We start from the raw sequence: 23,484 nt of genomic DNA on the forward strand, positions 1-23,484 counted from the left end.
AATGCTTCATAAAGTGCCTCACTTAATCCCTATAACAACTTTTTTCTTTTTTTTTTTCTTTTTTCCTGTAGGTAGCATTATCATATTCTATACATTTTTATTCTATACATCCTATACATTCAAGGTCTTATTTTTCCAAAATTCGCAGAGATAGTAGGTTATGGAGCAGGAGTTGAACAGTGGATCTTTGCAGCCCAGATCTAGAGTTCTTGCCCCTGTATCTCACACACAAACTGCTACTAAGATTATTCACACAATTAAAACAATGGTCATGAAAGTTAGAACTTGAGAGGAAATTTGGAATGCATGGTCGATGAAAACGGATTGCATATGTTTTCAACTTTTGGAACTCTCATTGAACCATACAATAAAAATAATTGTCTGTCACTGAAAATGTGCAATAGTGGTAACAACTATTGCCCTGAATCCGTTATTCACAAGGACCCATAACAGCATAAAGGCATATCAGGGCACTGTGGGTGACCTTCCTTTCCCTAAAGGTGAGGCTGGATGAAAGGAATTTCTCACACTGTGTCTCCAGGTGGTTGTACTGTTTGCATGCTGAGCTGCACAGCTTTTAAAGGGCTTGTCCTGGGATATGACTGGGCTGGATTTAGAAGGAGCCGGCCATTCAATAGCTCTGGTGATTCTTGCATCTCAGACTTATGCAGCTGACAGCTCCTCTGGTAGAGAACGCGTGGATATATTTCAACGTGACGGTAGTTTTGTCCCTCTGGCATCAAGCCGTTGCAACCAGCTTAGCCCATTATACTCTTCTCTCACTGGATTTAAGCCTGGGGAAAAGTCCGGGGCTTTTGTCAGGATAGAGGGAGGGATAATTATTCCCTGTTTATGCTCAAAGAGAACAGCACTACATCATAAAGTAGGCTTCAATTACTGAAAGGGCTTGTCTAGAGGTCTGGTGACGTATAAATTACCCTTTGTAAAAACCAATATTTAACATTATCTTAGCGATGTTACACTTTTAATATGTCATAGTTTAAGCTTCATTACACAAAACTTTGGAGATACTGTTTAACATTCAGAGGGCAAAATACACCTCTATTTTTCTATTAGAAGATTTTAAAGTACAGATGGCTACTGTGAGCAAAGTGATTGAAAGCTCCACTGTCCAGTTGTCTTCACTGTGATTTTTCTCAACTTGACTTTCTTAATCTCACAGGGTAGTTCTGTAAAATCAGTGCAAAACAATTACAAAATTCACAATTCCAGATGTTATTATTGCATTAATAGTTCCCTTCCATATCCATTCTGGGGAATACCTTTCATAAATACCGCCACCTCATAAATACATTTAAAAACAAAACTCTCACAGAGCTGAATTAATTACATATGTACAACGGTCCTAGCATATTTGAGGGGCAGTATCTTCAGTTTGCTCACCTCCAGGAGCTCAACATCACTTTCATTCCTTTTTCAGCCAAAATTATAGTCAGAGATGAGGATTTCAATTTGCAGCTGACAGTTTAGGGTTAAGATATGATTCCAGGTAACAGAAGCCAATGAGAGTACACCCAGTTGATGTTTGTGACATCATCTTCCAGTCGGAGTACATAGAACAGCTGAGGTAGCGTTCAGTTTCAGCCCCAGTGCCATTATGATGGATGTTTACATCTCTTCCCTGAGAGCCAATTATCGCGCTTTTGTGTGAGGCCCAAGAATCACTCATGCTGCCAGGCTGCACAGAGCACTGTTGGATCTAGCTGAACGAATTGTTTTCCCTGTCTCTGGTAAGAGCCTCTTCTGTTTTACCTCCTCTTTCAAAATAAAGGTAGATGGTCTAACAGAGGAAACAGTGTAAGAAACGGGTGTCAGGGTCGAACAGGATTACTATCCGGTAAGCTTTTAATCAGAACAGGGTTTAGCCTTATTAAAGGGAAAGGTGGATTTAGCAAAATGAATTGAAAAAGAGCCTGCTAACGTTTACCTGGCAAACTCATTTGCAGTAGAAAATGAATGGGAGGTATATTCAGCTTTTCTTTAGAAAAGGAAAACAAAACTGCTTTATAGGATCATTATTTTGAATGTGTGTTTTAGGAAAGACATGTGGACGTGTAAACCACTCTGCTCCATTTCTTTATATTTTGCAAAGAGTCGAAATGGTCAATCTCAAGTAGTGTTCCTATAAATTTAAAATGAGTCAAAGTTTCTAATTGTTAAATGATAGTTCTTTGGGACAGTTTTCCAAGTTGTATCTATCCAGGAAAACAAAATTTACAAAGTGAGCAAAGTCGTTCGTTTCTGAAATGAAGTTGTAGTACTTTGTATTTACATGTACCATTTTTAATCTAAGGAAATGATAAATAGTTTTAAGGAACAGTGTGGAAATTTTTTTCCTGGAATTAAGAGAGGATAAAATCATTTATTGCATTAAGTGTTTTTGAATGCAATAAGAAAGTACTGTTTTATGTTTGTAGAATATTTAAACTCTGACAATAAAGCTTTAAATTATTCAATTATCTATTAGTAGTGATATTTACACCTGAGGGTCCTTACACTATTATAGCAAAACACATTTATTTAGAGCTGTTGAATTGCTATGGATCTAGGAGATTGAGTCTGACAGAGATCCTAAAAGCAGATAAAATAAAAGGTTTTAATTGACCGAAAATGTTCACATGCTACCGAATGAAGAATTCAAAAACACGTTTAACTCCTTAAATATTGCCTATGATCACAGTATAAAGTAGCAGACTACTGTAATTTTAGAGTCGAATACATTTATTTATCAAAGACGCAGAAAAGTCTAAATAGCTATTATTTAGTTTAACATACTCTTTTATCTTAATACCATCACCATCTCTTCTAGGGTAATAAAACTTCTGACCAGTGACTTATCCATCAGGCTTCAATATGCTCGTGCTTTTCAGCTTTATTTTTACTCTACTTTAACATAGAATATTTCTGTCTGTGCAAACCAGTAATTTGGATAATTTGATATCAAGATTTGGGGGTGTTCAAGTTGTACTTCAAGACAGCAGGAATTTCTCAGCTATGTCACACTTCTGTCTCTTCTACTAGCCCGGTCCTGTTTGTCAGTGCTTGACATTACTGTTGTTCAAATTGCCTCTTTCAGTCCATTCAGGTTTGAACAAAACGGAGTTTATAGAAAGTGTCAGATGTGCATTAATGGAATCTGAAGCATTGAGCCTACTGTCTCACACGAAGCAGCATATTACCCACCAAAGCACACAGCTTAGAAATATGCACCTGGAGTTAATTTTTCACAGTGAGACTTGGGTTGGGTATTCTGTGAATTTCAAAATCTAAAAGTGGGAATCCAAAAGTTTTGATAATGTGAATGTGAAAGCATAATGATTCACCACTTTGAAATGAATTTTTCCCCTTAAGTACATTAAAGTAGGCTTGAATAACCCAAAGGTATTGACTGTCATTTTCACAGGTAAGCAATCTTGACTAAAGGAAAACATTTGTTTCCTAATAACTAATTCTCTAAAAATCTATGCATATTATTCTGTCCACAATGAAGAAAATCTTACTCAGCCAATGAATAGTCTAATCATTTAAAATTGTATTTTCTGCTGAATGCTTCTCTCAATATTACTGTCTCTAGTGACAAATACACTGTTTGATAGTCAGAATTACTCATTTCCTTGTTTGTATGACTTTGTATAACATGGATATACATGATATGACCTACCTGGCTAATTAACTTTTTGACAGGAAGGTTTCACTTTTTATTTTATTTTTTTAAAGAGAGGAATCACTGGGATCATAGTTGTTTCCCATGCCACAAACTCCCTGGGGGGAACTTTTAGTTCAGGGAGCTGTAAGTGAAAAATGCAAGTTGGTGCACACATTGCTGTGTTCTTTGCCTCTTTTTTAATATGCATGTCCTCTGTCTGAGTTAAGGAATTATCTTTTTGTTTCTTGTGCATTTTTCTTCTCTATATCATCTTATCAGTTCTTTGTATGCTGTGTACCAAGTTAAGTGTTAGCTAAGTGACAGATTTTGCAGGTCTTAAGAGGTGGAAACAGAGCATGGGAATGAAATGATTTCTATTAACTCTTCTGAAGTTCTCTGCATTTCCCAGAGGCTGAAGGTGGTACTTGTATTGTTTTCTTTTGAAAGTGGTTCTTCATATCATGTTATTACGTATTCCAAAATAACATTATTTTTTCTCCCTCTTATATGCCATAATCCTCTCCTGGAAATTAGTTTATTTAACCACCTTCATTAGCTTCTTTTAATTATTGAGTACATGGATACCATTAAGCTTTCTGCTTTCTTAATTGAAGTACTTGGATATATCATAAATTCTTTGCTTGTCTTAGAAACTCTGGACTTCCATAGCTAACTTTTTAATTAAGACAAAAAATATAGTAACCATGATGTCATCTTAGGTTAGGTTTACATTATTACACAAATGCATGGATATTTACATGTAGATTTTAGGTACATGATAGGTTTATATACATTTTAAAATGTTTAAAGTGTTTTCATGGACATAATATCATTCATTGTCAACAATTGTTCTGTGATAAAGAAATTTAGGCTTCAAAGAAAATAGAGACTAACAGTTTTTTTAAAAAAAATACTTGCTTATTTTTGAGAGACAGAGGCACAGAGCACAAGCAGGGGAAGGGGCAGAGAGAGAGGGAGACACAGAATTGGAAGCAGGCTCCAGGCTATGAGCTGTAAGCACAGAGCCCAATGAGGGGCTTAAACTCAGGAACAGTGAGATCATGACCTGAGCCAAAGTCTGACATTTAACCAACTGAGCCATCCAGGTGCCCCAAGACTAATATTTTTTAACTTGTTGCCAAAGATTACATAGCCAGTAAATCAGTAAATGGAAAAGTCGGGACTCAGAAAATGGTTTTCAAATTTCAGTGTCCCCAATCAATTAATCAATCAATCTTCCTCCCTTCCTTCCATCTTCCAAATATCTGACTAATTATGTGGCTTGTTTGTTGCAATAGTTGTTGTTGTTGTTGTTATTATTGTTTTTGCCTACTGTGTGCCAAGCACTCATCTAGGTGCTTGGGATTTATTTACAACTGAGCTATATAAAAGCTTCTTAATTTTGTGCATGTTATATTACTTTTTTTATATCTGGCAGACTTTCATCTTTAAATGTACTAAAAATATTCAATGTATTTCAAGGTGTGGCAAATAAAGTAGACAACTAATAATATATAAGAAACATGAGCTGTAAGGGATGGATCTATTTGCATTTCTTGTGTTTCCATGCTCTAACCAAAAATGGACTTGTAAAAACTTTACATTTGGGCATTACAGAAATTTCTATCAATTATTTTATAGATCATATTTGGTTCTGAATGTTATCCCTGCAACTTTATAAAAATAAAATGACTACTTTGCAATGGATTACAAAAATCAGTTGGGACACAGTTACCTTGTATCTGTAGTTTACATTCAGGCAATATAGCTTTATATTTATCCTCTATTTTATAATAATGTCCTCAGTGGTCATAATACATTGAGTACAACAGTTCTTTGATTTTAGACAGGGTTTTGATAGACTATAATTAGGAGAGTGAGAAATGGATGAATTTTATTTTCTTTTAATTTAAAAAACTATATTTCCAAATAACAGCAGTTTGTGTTTGAATAAAGCAAATGAGATAATCTAAAGTTCAGCACCATTTTTTCCAGTAGTTTGGAATACAGTAATAGTGGTTCCTAGGATATTTGAACTAAAAGTGATATTTACTATCCATTGAATTTATTTACAGATGCCCAGTGATTTAAAAGAAAAATAAAAAGCCTGGAATCTAGCCTCCTCAGAGAAAATCAGTCTGCACATAGAACTATCAGTTGAAGTAAACCATTTTCAGATGGTATCATTTAATTAGCCACTGAGGAGTCTATCTACTGACATACATAGAAATCGTGAAACAATTTAAAGTTGCCTAAACACACTTGATTTAGAACAAAATATTTTACTTTTGTAATAATTCATAATAATAAAGTTATATCTCTGGACTTAGTCTCTTTATTAATGTGCATTTGCAATGTGCAGAAGGAGGGTGTAAAATTAGAATTCAATAATTGAGAATCTGAATTAGCAACATTTCAAGGGATATTAAACTGTGGACATTTTGCCAACAAGTTTTACAAGGCACTAGTTCTTGAATTTAACTAATTCTACCTAATAATATTCCAGAATTAATTTTGATAACATTTATGATAAATTATCAATTGGCATCAGACTCCATTTTTAAATGCAAAATACTACCAAAAGCAGAAAATTGGTTGTTTGTTCTGTGATACTGATTTCATGGAGAGGAACAGAGGATAGTATACGGACAGCGTGGTCACAGTCTTCATTCAGAAGTGACTCTTCACCAATATGCCATGACATACTGTAAAACTATCAGAGGCGTACCATAGCGTTTGAGTCAATGTGAAAACTATATTTTTACTAAAACAGAGAATGAATATTGGCACTGCCAAGTCAGTCAGATGAAACACTGAGCTGGGTGAAATTTATAATGTGGTGTAGGGCATGATACAATCTGCTGGGATTGGTAGGCTGGTGAGTTCCAACAACTTTTCTCAATTTAAGTGTGTAAGACTATGATCAGATGAACAAACACTTCTACTCAGTAGAGCAAATAAACAGGATAGGCCTTCAAAGACACCCTGGTGTTAGATTCTGTATTTACCTGCACTGTGGTAAGAACATGGTTTCTGGGACCAGATTTCCTGAGTAAAATTTCTTGTCCCATCCCTTTCAGGTCTTAATTTCTTCATTAAAAACTGAGAGAAAGAAAAGCAGCTACCTCACAGGGTTTTTGTGAGAATTTCAAGAACTAATCTCATGAGAGATTAATACTGAGAACAGTGTCTGGCATAGAGTGTAGGCTCAATCACTCTTGTCTTCTTTTAATATTCTTATTGACACTTGCTTAGTATTTGATGCATGCGTGTGTTCTGACCAACTCAGGAGTTTCCTTGAACCCAATATTTACAAACACAAAACATTTGGGAACTGATCATATTAATTACTCTTTAAAATTTGACACTGATTTCAGGAGATTTTAGTACTAGATATAGCCTTATCACTTACTGCATGTAAGATATCTGATATGTCATGGAAATCACATTTTTAACATGGAAAATGAATTAAATTTAAAACAGATTAAACCACTTTTAGGAACTTTTTTCAACCTTAAAATTATATGATATGGGATATCATATATATAAATATACATGTATATTTATAATATACATACATGCATACAAATATGTGTATAATTCAAATGAAAAGCCCAATAACTACTTTTGCATTTTACTTTATTTTACTCTCATTACCTTTTATTCCAGTATTTTTCATGAGTTAATGAGAGTTTGAAACTTGTAGTTATAAAAAGTTTTCTTTGTTCTTATACCTGTAGAGATCAATAGGCTCACGATTTCCAGTAGCTCATTGTCTCACAAGGATGATGATATGGTGATATAATTAGGCTAAAGTCCTTCTCTAGCTCATGCTGTTCTCTGGCCTTAATGCCCTCTGAAAGGCAAACTAAGAGTGTTTTCATTTTTAAAAGCTGTGCATATGTCTATGTATTTTGTTTTGTTCATTTTGATGGACCACCTACCAAATGCCCAAGAAAGATCCAAGTAGAAAAGGATAAATTATTTTCTTCTCCACAGTTTATAATCTTGTAGAGTCAAGGTGCTAATGTACGTGAAATATCTAAAAGAAGAATCCAATCATTTTACTAAAGTTTTTTTTTTTCACTTCTAAATGATCTGCCTCATTCCACAAATTACTTAAAGCATGGGCACATTGGGTGCCTGGGTGGTTCAGTTGGTTGAGCATCCAGCTTTGGCTCAGGTCATGATCTTACCCTTGTGGGTTTGAGCCCCACATCGGGCTCTGTGCTGACAGCTCAGAACCTGGAGCCTGATTTGGATTCTGTGTCTCCCCCTCTCTTTGCCCCTCCCCTGCTCGTGCTCTGTCTCTCTCTGTTTCTCAATAATAAATAAATGTTAAAAAAAATAAAAAGCATGGGCACATAGTTATTAAGCACTAAGACACGCCAACAATGAACAAAAGCAACAATGCTTGTCTTTAAGAGCTCATGGTCTAGAGGCCAACACAAACTTCAACACAAATAATTAGAATACATTGTGATAAGTTTTAATTAGCAGTAACACAGAGTGCAGAGGTTAACACAGACAAGGAGTGACTTATTTTACCTATAAAAATCAGAAAAGTTATCCAAAAGAAGCTGTCATTTATCTGAGTTTTTAAAAATGAGTAGGGAATTTCCCAAGTCTAGAATAATAGAGGATATTTTAGGCAGAGTTGCCTCCAGGAAATATAAAGCCAAAATGGAAGGAGAAAGCATAATGAGTTTAGGTAAGGACCAGTGTTTAGTATCACTGGAGACAGGGATGAGGGGGACCAAAAAATGAGGACCAAGGTATCAGTACAGATGCTAGTTGCAAAAATAACCAGTAGGGACAACCTGGTCATAACTACATATCTATAAACCCTGGTTGGTTAAATGGAGTGTTTTCTAAATTTAAACACTGTGGTAGATGTGTGATAAGCTACATCACTATGATTTTGAATAACTGTGAAATGCTTTTTTTAAAAAATAGGAAACAAGATTACCAAAGACTATTTAAGGCAGTTTGACCCATCAAAGCAGGAATAAGTCCAGGAAAATTTACTTCATTAAATTTTAAATATTGTTATTATAGTTCCCATTCTATTAATTTATTTTAAATGATGGGAAATATCCAATGGGGTGACTAATTACTCAAGAATACAGAGGAGGATCACACATGACATTGACAGAATTGAACAGAATACCAGCATTTGGGAAAGGGTCCTTGAGTCAGTAATCATCCACTTTTGACGATCCTAACTAGACCTCATCTAAAGAATAAGAACTATCTATTCCCAAGTGACCCAATGTTTCTGTGTTGAGCTAGGGTCAGCAGGAAGATCTAGAAGACTGAACCCCTTCCTTATAAGATGACTCAATTCATTATGGTTATTTTATACATTGTTTGAAAAAATATATAGAAGCTCTTTTTTTAAAACTATTTTAAAAGAAAAATGAAGCATCATCCATTCTCTTCTTACTGTGATTTAGGTGACATATGATTTATGAAAAACACAAATTAGTAATGTGAAGAAGAGGGAGAGAAAGAAGTATTGGGTGCTAGAAAAGAGCATACACTAATTCATTTCACTGTTGCCCCATAAGACTGTCCCCAAAACTGTTATTCTAAGTTTATTGATAGAATAATGGTGAGTCTCCAGTGTGGAGAAAGCGATGGCATCCTATAGGAGCGTAATCAGTTAGCTTTACATACAGCATCTCACACCTGTAATATTATAGAAACTCTGGTAGATGGTGGAGATACAGAAATAAGTGTGGTGTTGATGGTCGATCTGAAATACTGGTGCCATGGTGACACAAAAGACACAATAGGATAAGTCATGCCAGTAAAAGGAAGACAAGTGTCTGCCTGCTTCTAGGAAAACTCCTTCCGGTTTGCCTGGATCCTTAATGTTGACTCTCAGAGCAATAGCTCATAATGAGATGCAAGTTATAACTTTTGATGAAGAAAGAAGAATGGTGCTGAAGGTAGAAAATAGACAGGAACTGTGAGGCATTAAAGAACTGAAGATCCAGGAAAGTAAACATTTTGTGGAGAGTAGCGGGGAAAGTATGACAAAAATCCATTAGCACACAAGATTTCTATAGTCAACGATAAGGTATGAAAACTAACCATAGAGAATACTTTATTCCTTTGAAGTCAAGGATTCTGCTTTGACTTGAATATCCATTCAAAGAGAAGCATTCAGCAGATTTTGTTAAATGAATACCTGAGGGAAAGAGGGAATCATAGAAGCTGGTTTTCTTCCTCCTTCTATACTTTGGATATGCTATGTTTGAGATGCCTGTTAAAGAACAAAGAAGATATTCTTGGTAGCTATTGGACATATAAGACTGGAGTTGAGATATTTAGTAACCATCTTAAAATTGTTGCCATTCAAAAGCAATGTGGCTGAAGGACATCAATCAAAGAAGAAGTTTAGGGAATTCTATGTAGAGGTGGTGAAGAGAAAGCTGAACTAAACAAAAGACATTTGGAATGAGAGGCCTTTGATTCAGAAAATTAAATCTAAACTATTAGAACTGCTTCCTGACTTTAGATCAGGAAGGTAAAGATAGACCTAAGGGTGGGAAATCCACGTAAATCTGTACGTAGGAAGAATAGATTCCTTTTTCCACTTTCCCCATAGCCTCTTTTCTTTCCCTTTTCACCTAAAACTCTTTAATAGCTTTCTATTACTTGCAGAATAATGACAATAAGGTTTACAAGGGCCAACACACTTGGTCTATACATTCCAGCATTATATGACTTCTTTTTGTCTCTCTTATAAACCCTTCTCTGTCCCACTCCTGAAACTTACCTCATGTCATTCCTTCTGATTACTGGGTTCCTCTGAACCTCCTTCACACACTTCCTCCTACTCATCATTCAAATCTCAGTTCAAGAAGTGCATCCTTGGAGAACTTCTGCAAGAATATTAAAATACTTGCCGGTTTCTGCAGCCTCCTTTTCACTAATATGTAGATGACTCCATAGCTAATTATAATATGTTTAGTAGATAATAAGATTATAGATTGTGCACTTTTGAGTTATGTGCCACACTACAAAAATATTATCAATATTTACTTATAAATTTTGATATAAATATAGCATACAGATAGTTGTAATATACCGAGTGTTGAAGGATATGAAGAGGTATAGACTTTGTAAAAGGTGTAGAAACTGAGTGACCATACATAAAACTTGTACCCAGTATAAGTGAGGTTCCTGAAACTGGAAAGAATGTAATTGAGAATGTGGTGGTCAACCATATGAAAAGCAGCAGAAAGGCTCAAAATATAGGAACAAAGAAAACTGAACTTTAAATGGAAGGGAAGGTCACTGGTGGCCTTAAAGAAAGTGGTTTGAGATGCTAGACAGCAAGGAGTCCAGCAGGAAATTGATTTTTAGGAATTGAAACCGTGCTCAGGCAATTTAGAATTGAAAAGGAGTAAAGACCTGCTGGATGTAACTGTCAAGCAATGACTCCTTCATAAATGGAAAGACTTTTCTTGATGGATGGATGGATGAAATATTAAGTAATATTTATCCTTTTACATTGGTCTTCATAACTTATAGCACATATATTTATAATAAATAACTGGATACTAAATATCAAGTTATTATGTTTAAAACATCATCATGTTTTTTTTAAAGGAGAGCAATATAGCCAAAAATGTAGAAAATTGTGGTACTATTTACTCAGGAATTAATTTATACTCATAAAAGTGATTCTGTTTCAACAGAAGCCATGTATGAGCATCATTAAAGACAAGAAGCAGCTCTTGCTTTGTAAACAAATGAACAGTAAACCTCCTAACATTAAGACTTGGGACCTCCAGAAGGCCACAAAATAATCTAAAGGAGCATTATTGTGCCAGGAAATATTCATGGCCTGCTAAATAGAAAAGCTCTCATACCTTACGGCACTGGAGAAATTAACTGAAACCGCAAAAGAGAAGATATACAAGATATGTACTAAAAATCTGTATAATTAAAGAAAATACTACCCTAAAATAAACAAATATGAATACAAAATATGTGTGCATACATTATATATCATCACATACATAAATATAAAAGAAACATCTGTTTTGAAAATTGACTACACATTGAACTACATATTCTGGTGGGTCTACATGATTATAGAATTCTTCTTAGGAAGACATTTCTGATTCGCTTAGGGGAAAAAAACCACTTTGATTAACTTATTTGTTCTTGTAGTTGTTGGGAAGGGCAAGACATCTTTAAATATTCTTGTCAGGAGGGAAAGGTATTCCTGTTTCCAAAATAGTATGAGGAAAAAAAAAAACAGCAGACTTTGCTGCTAAGTCTAGCAGCTGACACAGAAGGAGGAGTGTGATGTACCACAGATTCAGAGAAAAGTGAGGTCAAGGGGCTTGGGAATCAGAAAAGCTGGCCACAGCACTATGCCTAGGGAAAACCATGGCTTCCTTCACGTGATAGACCTGCTCACTCAGCAAGATTTTATAGTGAGGCTCTACCTGGAAAACAAGCATGGGCACAGAGACTCAAAAGCAATCCTAGGACACTCAGGAAACCAAAATATGAGGAGGTCTAAAAAAGATGGCAAGACAATCTGAGGTCTGAGAAGAGGGATCTAGGCAAGGAGACTGGATTCAGAAATAAGATTCTAGTTTTCAAAAAGTCTAGGGAGGCAGAGCCTCAGTGGGGAAATCTGCCTTGATAAAACAGAGGACCTGGCGACTGGGCTCCACTTATCAGCAAGAGTTCAAGAACTGGACAGAGATTTGAGGTCAGAGAAGTCCCAGAATCTGGGGTGGATTTGGACCTATAGGTTGGGTTCATAGTTCTATTGATGAAGAATAGAGGATTGACCTGAAGCTCACTATTTGGTTTATTGGTGATTGTAGATTAGGGTATGAGAGTAGGGGCTAAGAGTGTGGGCTCTGAAGCCAGTGAGCTGCCTATAAACTTCTGGCTTCTTCACTTACCAGTGGTATGGCCATGAAGAAAACACTTCACATGTCCACACCTCAGGTGCCTCACCTGAGGGTTTCTGTGAGGGTCAGACAAGTTGATATATGCCATCCATTTGGCACAACCCTGGTACCAAGTACATGCTGGATACTGTGCAAACTCCATGTGTGGGTTCCACTGCTCCTCAAACTCACCTCTGGGAGTGAGTTCACATTCCCTCTGCCTGGAGCATCTGCAGTGTCAATTCCTTTTCATTCTGGACGTCTCCGTTCAGATGTCATCACTGGTGAGGAATGCGTCCCCCACAGAAAGTCTGGAACCTCTTGTTGTGTGTGAGGTGTCCCTCTCTTGTGCTCAGATGGCACCTGCACTTTCCTTATTTTCCTTATTTTAAATGCCATTTCTTTCTCTGTATCTCCCATTAGACCTGCAGCTCCATATGTTTGGGATCTCATGTATTTTATCTACTGCTATATCAGCAGTGCTGGCATAAAGTAGAAACTCACTAAATATTAATTAAAAGAATATATGGTGAGAGGCTTCAGAGTTAGATCCCTTTGGAGAGCTATAATCTGAAAGGATTTCTCTCTTACTTAATTTGAGAACTGGTGACTGGAGAGCCAGAATTAGAGGCTCTGAGGTCCCTTTCAGAAAGTGGCAGTGAAAGTCACCTGGGTGGCTCGGTCAGTTGAGCATCTGACTCTTGATTTAGGCTCAGGTCATGGACTTCTGCTCAGGTCATGATTTCACATTTTGTGGGATTGAGCCCTACATCAGGCTCTGTGCCTAAAGTGAGGAGCCAGCTTGGGATTCTCTCTCCCTCTCTCTCTCTGCCCTCCCCCCACCTCCTGAATGCATGCTCTTCCTCTCTCCTAAATAAATAAATAAGTAAACTTTAAAAAAAAAAAGAAAGTGGGAATGAAAATCACTCTTTTGTTAGCTGTTGTCTGCCGCCTGCCACATGGTGTTGGTAGGAGCAGCTTTCATCTCGAGGGTATCTTGTGTGGCCCCCAAACAACTGTGGCAGTCACCATCTTTCCCAACCGAGCTAATATAAGCTTGCCTGGAGTCGGTACTATTAAACAATGTTTCAGCACCATCAAACTGGAAGTACGGTACCTGTGCTTCAGCTTGTGTTCAAATAAGCATGCCTTATGCAAGACATTGCTCTTCTGAATATTCAGAAAGTCTTCTCTTACATTTTTTAAAAAAATTTAATGAACTTATTTGTCTTTGGAATAAAATTGATGAATAAACTCCACTGGTGGTGCTGCCTGCTGGAACCAGGTTGGGGGCTTAGAGCCTGCAAGAGCCTGAAATCGAGTCTCAGCAGTCAGAGGCGCTATGCTAGACTATGATGCCTCATTTCTCCTCCTGGAAAATTCTCACTGCATGGGGCATGTAGGAGTCTTCTGTTGCTGTGTGAATTACCACAAATGTAAATGCCTAAAACAATAGACATCAGCTCAGTTTCCAACAGGTCAGTGATATAGACACAGCTTAGATCGATCTTTTGCTCAGAGTTTCAAAAGGTTGCAGTAAAGGTGTTTATCAAGCTGTGTTCCTTTCCAGAGTTCTCTTTCAGACCCAAGTGATGGCTGGCAGAATTCTGTTCCTTGTGACTGTGAAACTGTGGTTTCTATTTTCTTGCTGGCCATCACCTGGAGGGTACTCTCAGTCCCTACACGTCATGTCTGTTCCTTGCCAGGAGGCTCTCCCCAGACCCTCCCTCAACACAGCAGGTTCCTTCTTCAAAACCAGCTGAAGAATCCCTTGAGTGGGCTAAGGTGGAGTCTTATACAACAGTATAATCACAGAGTAACATCCCATCTCTTGGGTTATATTCTACTAGCTACACATAAGTCACAGGTTCTACCTATACTCAAGGGGAGGGAATCATGCAAGGATGTGACTCAGTAGGGGTCACCTTAAGTTGTGTGAACCATAGTTTGGTTCAGGATTCTTTTAGCAGCTGGAATGAGTATCCCTCCCTCTGCATTGCTGAAAGCTCTGAGGCAACAGCAGGACCCAGAAGGAGCAGCTGGAAGGTGTGTGCATGTGTGGAGGTGGTGAGTCGGGGGGTTACTACCTTTCATAAGTCATTGTTGGGGGTGGGGGGCTATGTACCGATGGGCTTGGAGACACAGCTAATCTTTGAGGAGTCACATCTACCCACTTTTCCTCTTCTTTTAGCCTTTCAATATCCTCAAAAGACTCCAACATTTCTTCTACAGTACTTTTCCAGGGGCACCTGGGTAGCTCAGTCAGTTAAGCATCTGACTTTGGCTCAGGTCATGATCTCACTGCTCATGGGTTTGAGCCCCATGTTGGGCTCTGTGCTGACAGCTCAGAGCCTGGAGCCTGCTTTGGATTCTGTGTCTACCTCTCTCTCTGCCCCTCCACAAGTCACACTCTATCTCTCTCTCAAAAAATAATAAATGTTAAAAAATTTAAAAATAATAAAGTACTTTCCCAGATAATCAAACCAAATTAGTAAAGGTTCTGGAAACTTCTGGTCCCATATCACATAACCTGATATCCAGAGACTGTAGGATTAAAAAAAAGTCAGTACATGTGGAATGTACAGTAGGAGAAATAGTGAAAGACATACTTGTGTAAGGTTCCATGCCCATCCATGTGAGAACAAAGCATCAAAATTTGGGAATCTGAGAGGACTATTGAGGCTTTAGTCGGTCATTTAAATAAGAGAAATGAGACCATTTCATGCGGAAGAGAGACTGAAACTGAAGCAGCATTAGCAGTTGGCAAAAACACCTTTCTGGCTGGTGAGCTGAAAGGGAGCGCTGTGTTTCTTTGCATTTGTCCCGCTAGTTCCTGCCACTGGGAAGTTTTTGTCCCATGCTCTCTGGAGTTGGACTGGATGGGTGCCCTGCTATGACCACCATGCCCTGATCACTTCTGAAAGGGAAAGTTGACCCGCTTAAGACTGAGGACCTGGAGAAAACTCAAATTGCACTCGATGGCCCCTAGCTGTTCTTCCCAAGGTCTTAGGAAGCTGTGTATAAGGCCCAGTTAAAGTGAGACACTAGGGCAATTTGATGGGAGAGTAAAAGAGTGGGGTGGAGAGTGGAGTGGGGATGGCTTCTGAGACATGTGACTGTTATGCTATAATCAGTCACATGGATGACTTCTGCATTTACTCCCCTCCCTCAATCTGTGAGGGATGTTGTGAGGACAGGGTTGGCCAAGCAGGTTCAGGTGAGGCTCAGGAAGAGTGATTTTGGTGCAACCAAACCAAGTAACTGCTCAGACCAAAGCAAACTGCTTATCAGCACTGTCAGGGGAAGATGCTTGACCTGTGACTAACCACATGCAGTTAGGGCTGGGGGAGTCTCACTTGGTGGCATGTGGGTGGCATTTTATACTGCTCTTTCCCACATCTAGTAGTCAAGCAGATCTAGGTTCAGGGACAGCCTGGATCAACTACCACTGAAACATTCATTCTGATTGCAACTGCCTTTTCCTTGTGACCCACTCTAGGGAAAATGTGAAGACCAAAATAATAAGTCACAGTAATGAGTTATAAGCCATTGAACAAAATAACCATTCACAAGCCCATATCAGCAATACACAGGGGATGGTTGATGGTCACTTTTTGCATGAGAATGCGGAGAACAAACTAGTAGATGTAAAGAGAGACTGGGAGTTGTCAAATAGTTGCTTTGTTTCCATAATAGTAAAGATGGGATCAAACAAGAATCCATAATAGATGCTAAACGTAGAGGGAAATTTTAAATGCGGAGCCAGCTATTTGCATGGTTGTAATTTGACTCCCCCAGAGAATGCCTCTTAGTTGCAGTGGAGAACAAAAATAATTATAACAGTAGAAAATCTGCAACACCTTGACTGTTATTTTAATTTTTAAAATCAACATTACCAATGAGAGACAGATGGGTATGATATGCCCTCAAATTTGATTCACGGAAAACAGACTCTCTTATGTATTACTTCTGCTGGAATGCATAATCTAAAACTAATCAGAAAATATTAGACAAATCCAAAATGAGTAATATTCTATTAGAAAGAGAGCAAGGAGAATTGTATTCTTCAAAAATTATCAGTGGCATGGAAAAACAAAGAGAGGCTCTGATATGATTTAGGTTAAGCCGGCTAAAGAGATATAATTAAATGCAATACCTTACCCTAGACTTGGACTGATATCAGGAGAGGTAAAAATGCTCTAAAGAATATTTTGGGTCAATAGACAAAGTTGGAATATGGATATGTATTATTTTGAGGTATCACGTCAATATTAAATTTACTGAAGTTGAGACATTACTGTGGTTATAGAAGAGAATATTATTCTTAGAAATGAAAAATAAAAATATTTAGGAGTAAAAAGTCATGATGTGCATTTTCCTTCAAATAATGATAAAGAGAGGGAGAAGGAGGGAAAGACAGAAAGAGAAAGGGAGAGAAATTAAACAGATGACTAATAGGGTAATATGTTAGTAATAATGAAATCTAGGTTAAGAATATATGGATGTTCTTTATGCTATTTTTATTCTTGTTACTTTTATGTAAATTTGAAGTTGCTTTCAAATAAAAAGTTTACAGAAAAATAATCCAGTACATATTAAGTTCTTTAAAAACTGTAGAACAGTGTATTTACTTTGCTCTCTCACTTGTTCAAAAATGAATACAAACACTAAGACATACACTCATTAATATTCATGAAAGTGACTGCAAAGATACATAGAAAAGAAAATGTTATTGGCATTTGCCTCTGGGTCAACAATTGTATATCTGGATGGGAGAAAGACCTACTTTTCAACATATAATCCTTTTGCAGTGTTTGAATTAAAAAAAAAAAAAAAAGAATGTAGGGTGCCTGACTGGTTCAATTGGTAGAGCATCTGACTCTTGATCTCAGGGTCATGAGTTCAAGCCTCATGCTGAGTGTGGAGCCTACTTAAAAAAAAAAAAAAAAACACCTCGTATGCACTTTTAAAATGAAAAAAAAGATAGTTTAATTTAATTCAGCCTAATACATAATTGGTTTCTGTACATTGGTCTAGGTCCTAGAAATATAATGAAAAGTTGTATTTTGAATCACATGCCTTCAAATAGTATGTTCTACTTGGAGAGAGAGGAATAAGATCTTTTAATCAATGAAGAAAGGTAAGAGAACTAAGACATTATTAAAATGAAATAAAGGGGAAAATGTGAAACTTTGGCTGTACATCTGAATCTCCCACAGATTTAACTGCACCTAAACTGAAGCCTTTCTACTTTATTTTTCTCACTGTTTAAAGGCTGGGGAACATTTTCCCGCTACTTTCCACATAAGGACATTCTAAGGATTAATGAGATCATTTAAAAATGTTTTAAAAATAATTTATTTACTCTTATTATTTTTGAGAGAGAGTGTGTGCACATGAGTGCTTGGTCAGGGGAGGAGCAGAGAGAGGGGAAGAGAGAGAATCCCAAGCAGGCTCCTCACTGACCATGCTGGAACATGGAGCTCAAACCCATGAATCATGGGCTCGTGACCTGAGCCAAACCCAGGAGTTGGATGCTTAACTGACTGAGCCACCCAGGCGTCCCAAGGATTAATGAGATCATTTTTATGGAGATGCCTGAACTTCACTTCAAGAGAATAGAAAATTAGTACAAACATATACTATTAATTGCTCTTTGTAAAACATGTTTCTTTGAAACATGCTCAAGTGCTCTAAGACAGAAAAAAGGGAAGGGAGGAAGGGAGAGAGGAGGGAGGAGGGAGGGAGAAAGGAAGGAATAGAAAGGAAAAAAGGATAAGCCTTCTTACTTTCTTAAGATTTTTACCAGCTCTCTGAAATTTCTGTGTAATTGGCATTTTACAGCAAATATAGTCATGTTCTTTCCTCCACAGGCTTCCATTAAGGCATATTTTCATGTTATCAAAGCCAGATTTATTGAGACATCCAGAAGGGGATAACTTTGGGACAATTACCTTGCAGTTATTCCACTGAGATCGAATCAAAGTTTTCTATGGGCTCTGACAACTCTTTTGGAACATGTCCAGTTTTAATAATGCAATTGCTGTGGAACATTTCCTAAAGGAAAAAGACAAGAACATCAGCAGAATACCACTATATAAAAACAAAGTTAAAAGACTGTGTGCAGAAAGGAAGTTCAGGGTCAAGCTATAAGATTTCAAAAGCAATAAATTCTAAGTTTGAAGTTGAAACATGGGTCTTCCCAAGGCAATATATATTACTGTTTGTACTGAACAATTTTTAAATGTTATTCTATAGCCTCAGAATCCTAAAATGCCAGGTGTGCCAGGAATGAACATTTTAGATTTTTAAAATTAAGACTATGTTTGCATAATGCTGTATCTTTTTTTCCCAAAGGCTATCACATTTATTATCTCATTTGAAAGCCTTTGCTGCTGTTCAATGGCCTTTCCCTTAAATCACATCACCTCTCCAGTAACTTTTTCATTCATCTTGTGCCTGAAAAGTACACCGTAATTGTAACCATAAATAATTCTATGTTTTATTATTGTGCTGGATGGAATATTGATTATTGAGTATAAAGGCTTAACACTTTGAAGCTGGCATACAATACAAATTTAGACCTGCTACAAAATTCTATCTGGGCTGCACAGGTGTTTCTATCACATTAGAGCTGTGTCTCTTCTGTGACAGCCTTGTCGCTGCTGACCCTGAGACCACGTAAGCTCAATTCATATAAACTCCTTAATGATGCAGACTGCATGTGACCACATTTGCATGCTGATACTTTTTTCGCATATTTCGGTAAACTTGAAGATTATGATAGAAAACATCAAATGCTGTTGTAAAATTAGCAATAAAACTATGAAAGTGTATAATAAAATAGAACAAGATAAAACTCAATTCAGTTGAGTTCTTTCTTTTCTTTAAAATTTCTTAATGTTTATTTTTGAGAGAGAGAGAGAGAGGGAGGGGGTGGGAGAGAGAGACAGAGAGACGGACAGAGACAGAGAGAGACAGAGAGAGAGACAGAGCGCACAAAGATTGGGCAGAAAGAGAGGGAGACAAAGAATCCAAAGCAGCCTCCAGGCTCCAAGCTGTCATCACAGAGCCTGATGCAGGGCTCAAACTCACAAATGATGAGATCATGACCTGAGCTGAAGTGGGATGCTTAACTGACTGAGCCACCCAGGTGCCCCTCACTTGAATTTTTTTTCAACCATGGATTCTTTACAAATAGCTCACAGCATCCTCTGTGTGTTGAGACTTTTGTGTTACCTGACTATCCAGGGTACTAATATTTATAACTTGCAAAGCTTTGAATGGGAACTCTCATTTGGAGAAGAAAAACCATTAATACATTTTGATAATGACTTCCTAATTTTGCCATGCATTCACATGGCTTTTAAAAAGAAAAGGGAAATAACTAAACTGCAACTCAGTCATATTATTATTGCCTGAGTATTGGTTTTGTGAGAAATGATAACTAAAGTTGACCAAGACTTTTTCAAAAATAATTCTACATATTCAAATGGCTCTGTAACACAGATTCTTATTTTAGATTCACTTATACAAAATGCCAAGCCCAGGGGGTATGAAAACAGGAGCTATGAAGCCAACTTTGACTCATAAGAAATGAAAATCAAAAAGTATTAGTCGTGGTCATCAAATAAAACATTATTAAGAGCCACTAAGGTATTGTAATCATGTGATGTTGTGAATTAGGCTGGCCTTATAAAATATGGAAGAAACAAATCCTTTGTCCTTCAGGTTTGTTACGTAAAAATATTTATGACTAATTGTTATAGTTCATTTGATGACGTCTTTTTCCATAGATAGATATCTTGTTTTCTATCTTCCTTAATGTCATATCTCATGATTCATGTTTTCATGACATCTTATTTTGTTATCAAGGAACTGTGAGCCTTAAAAAATCTTAAGGAAAAGTGGCTTTTTCTCCTAATATATAACCTCTGCACTATGTTGCTTCTCCAACTTCATTTTCACAGAGCTATGAATAAAGAAAAGCTAAAACTATTGTAGCAGTGGTTTTCGTCTGCTTGTAATGTCTGATTAAAAGAAAAGGTTTAGGGAAGGGGCAAAGGGACAGAGAGAGAGAGTGAGAATCTTAAGCAGGCTTCACACCCAGCAAGGAGACCAACAGGATTCAGGGCTCGATCCCACTACCATGAAATCATGACCCAAGCCAAAATTAAGAGTCTGCTGCTTAACCAAATGAACCACCCAGGTACCCCTAAAAGAAAGTATTTTAATTGATATTTATCAAGTTGTACATATAAATGATTTTGCTTACCTTACTAGGTTAATATCTTGTAAATAGTGGTTTTACTGTAATGATTGTAACTAAGATTTATGTGGTGTTTACACCGTGTCACGCACTGGGTACACCACTTCACAGGTACTTTTTCCTTAACCTCACAACAATCCTAAGAGTTGAAAATGATTTATTTTCACAATTTTTTTGATAAACAAACCTAGGATTGCTAGTGAGTGTCAGAAATAGAAAACAAGCTAAAAGTTGTTTATGTATCTCCAGAATTTGTTTCCACCCTGTTTTATTAAATAAATTGCCATTTTATTCATTTGTATTTGTTTATGTGTATGTACAGTGTGTGTGTGTGTGTGCATTTTCTAAATTCTTATCATGTTTATGTTATGTTATATATGTATATGCGTGTGTGTGTATTACATAAAGTAGATATGTGTGTGTTATTTTTTTAAAAGGCTAAGCTAATGGAACATGTAATATAATTTCCCTGTTCAAGATAGACCATTTTCCAGGTAGACAAATTTAGATGAGATGTTTTTGAAAATACCTGTATCAATTATTTACTAGCAACATCAACAGTGACTGATTCTGCCTCTTAGACTCATGGTTGCAGAATATTTTTACTTATATTAAACTGCCCACTTCTGCTGCCTCCAGTTACCAACTTCTATGTTCTTTCAGGTTGAACTTGAGATGGTCCTTGAATCATTTAGTCAGTAAATGTACCTGCAATCACACCATTTTAAGTGACCATAGAGGAGCTTTTATTCCCTGTTCTGATCATGATACTCATACATTCATGCAGTGAAGAAGCATCTTATACATGCCATGATTTCAGAACCTGAATGGTGGTAACTTTCTTGATCTTGGTGTTGGATTGGTCATGACGGGTGAATCATATGTATTCCCTCTTTCTTCATGACTAATTTCAGCTGTCTTTGTAATCACATCTCCCTTGCCAATCAATGATTTACAAATGAAACTGGGCCCTATAAAGTATGGGTGGAAACCTGCTGGCATGAGAGCGGGTGGTTGAGATTTCTTTCTCCAAAAATAGAGACACAGAAATGATGAAATCCCTTTTGTGGAAATCTACCAATGTCTTGCCAACTTTAAATAGTCAGAGAGCCAAGCCAGTTAGCATAGGAGGGCCGAGTGCTGGAAAGAGTTCAAAGCTTTGAATCCAGGTCTTTCAACCAGACCTGAAAACTCCCTCCAGACTATGAGGTGAGACTTCACTTTCATTGTTTTCTTGTATTTGCATCAGAAGCCTATTTATTTGCAGTGACTAGGATGCGTGTGTTTCTGTGGTTTCAGTTCTTCATCTTACGTTTACATTTGGAGTGACCATAAATTAGATATTTCAGTCCTCTGCAAAAACAGGTTAAATTTTGATCTAGAACTTGACATACTGTAATCTAAGTCTAGGGGTGGATCTTAATATACACTGATTCTATTTTACATAGTCAAGACTCAAGTTTTGTAGTAGTTGCTGGTCTTAGATCCACATCACAAATATTTATTGAACAGCAGCTTTATTCCAGGCACTATGCTAAACTGTAAGAAACTAATAATTAGTAAGACCCAGCACCGACCTTTGCTCTTTAGTGATAAATACTTACTTAGGAGTAGGTGTAAGGTACTGTGAAATCCATAGTAAGGGTGCTTTAACCTAGTCTACAGCATTAAGGGAAGGCTTCCTAAAGAAGTGTTTTTTTAGGCTTAGATTTAAAAAAAATGAGTATAAGTTAGACAAGTAAACTATGTGTCATTTCATATAGTACATGGAAACACTCAGAAATAAAAGGGAACAATCCATGATGATCAATCTGTAGAAATGTCACTATGACAAAAACATAGTTAGGTGACAGAGGCTGGCAGTAAGGGGGCAAGAGGGATGAAACTGGAGAATTTGGCAGGAAGGAGAGGAAATATTACAAAATGGATGTTGTAAAGCCTTAGTATAAAGTTTGTGTTGTCACCAGTAGAGAGAGGAAGTCAGTGGAGAGTTTTCGTTTTATTAAAAGAGTGACATGAATATATTTGTATTTTAGGGGGAAAATTCTCTTTTGACTTTCTGCTAATGGAATGGAAGTAGACAGCTTTAGACAGAGATGTCAGTCAGGCGTATGTTGAGCTACTGAGGAAAGATGATGTGTCCTGAACAGAGATTGTGGCAGGGGAAATTAGAGAAGTACATGATTTTGAGCAAGCAGGGAAACAAATATGTATTAGTCGCCTGAGTTCATATGCAAGAGCTGCCCTTAGAATTCTAAAGATAGAAATAAACAAATAGAAATAAAATGTCTCAGCAATGTAAGGGGAGAATTTTTGTTTTTAAAGTAGAAAAGAACTAAGGGTAGATCTTTGAAAAATATCAGCCTTCAGGAATGGTAGAAGGAAATAAAAAAAGATCGCCCAAAGAAGTAGGAAAAAATTAAGTGAAAAGTAATATAATCACAGTTGGGAGGAAAAGAGATCATGAAAGTGGAAGGAGGCAGTAGCATCACATGTAGGCCCAGCTCATGTGAGGGGCGAACGGTAGTGGAAAGCGTCCGTCAGTTTGAGCAGAAACGAGGTCGTTGGTGACCTCGGGGATAGCAGTTTCAGCGGAGCAGTGTGGGAAGAATACAAAT

The 23,484-nt window shown here is 37.1% G+C and overlaps 2 long non-coding RNA genes across 2 annotated transcripts; one reads left to right on the forward strand and one right to left on the reverse strand.

Annotated features, from left to right (window-relative positions):
* Window positions 1-968: 968 nt before the first annotated feature.
* LOC115305630 lies at window positions 969-1,494 on the reverse strand. Its single transcript, XR_003914903.1, has 2 exons — window positions 1,405-1,494; window positions 969-1,190 (listed from the first exon to the last, which is right to left on the reverse strand). It is a non-coding gene; the product is annotated as an uncharacterized LOC115305630 (long non-coding RNA).
* A 100-nt stretch (window positions 1,495-1,594) lies between these two features.
* LOC115304259 lies at window positions 1,595-11,671 on the forward strand. The gene is made up of 2 exons (XR_003914354.1): window positions 1,595-1,751; window positions 11,380-11,671. It is a non-coding gene; the product is annotated as an uncharacterized LOC115304259 (long non-coding RNA).
* Window positions 11,672-23,484: the final 11,813 nt, after the last annotated feature.

The sequence above is a fragment of the Suricata suricatta genome, chromosome 10 (genome assembly GCF_006229205.1).
Source record: "Suricata suricatta isolate VVHF042 chromosome 10, meerkat_22Aug2017_6uvM2_HiC, whole genome shotgun sequence".
NCBI classification, from domain to species: Eukaryota; Metazoa; Chordata; class Mammalia; order Carnivora; family Herpestidae; genus Suricata; species Suricata suricatta.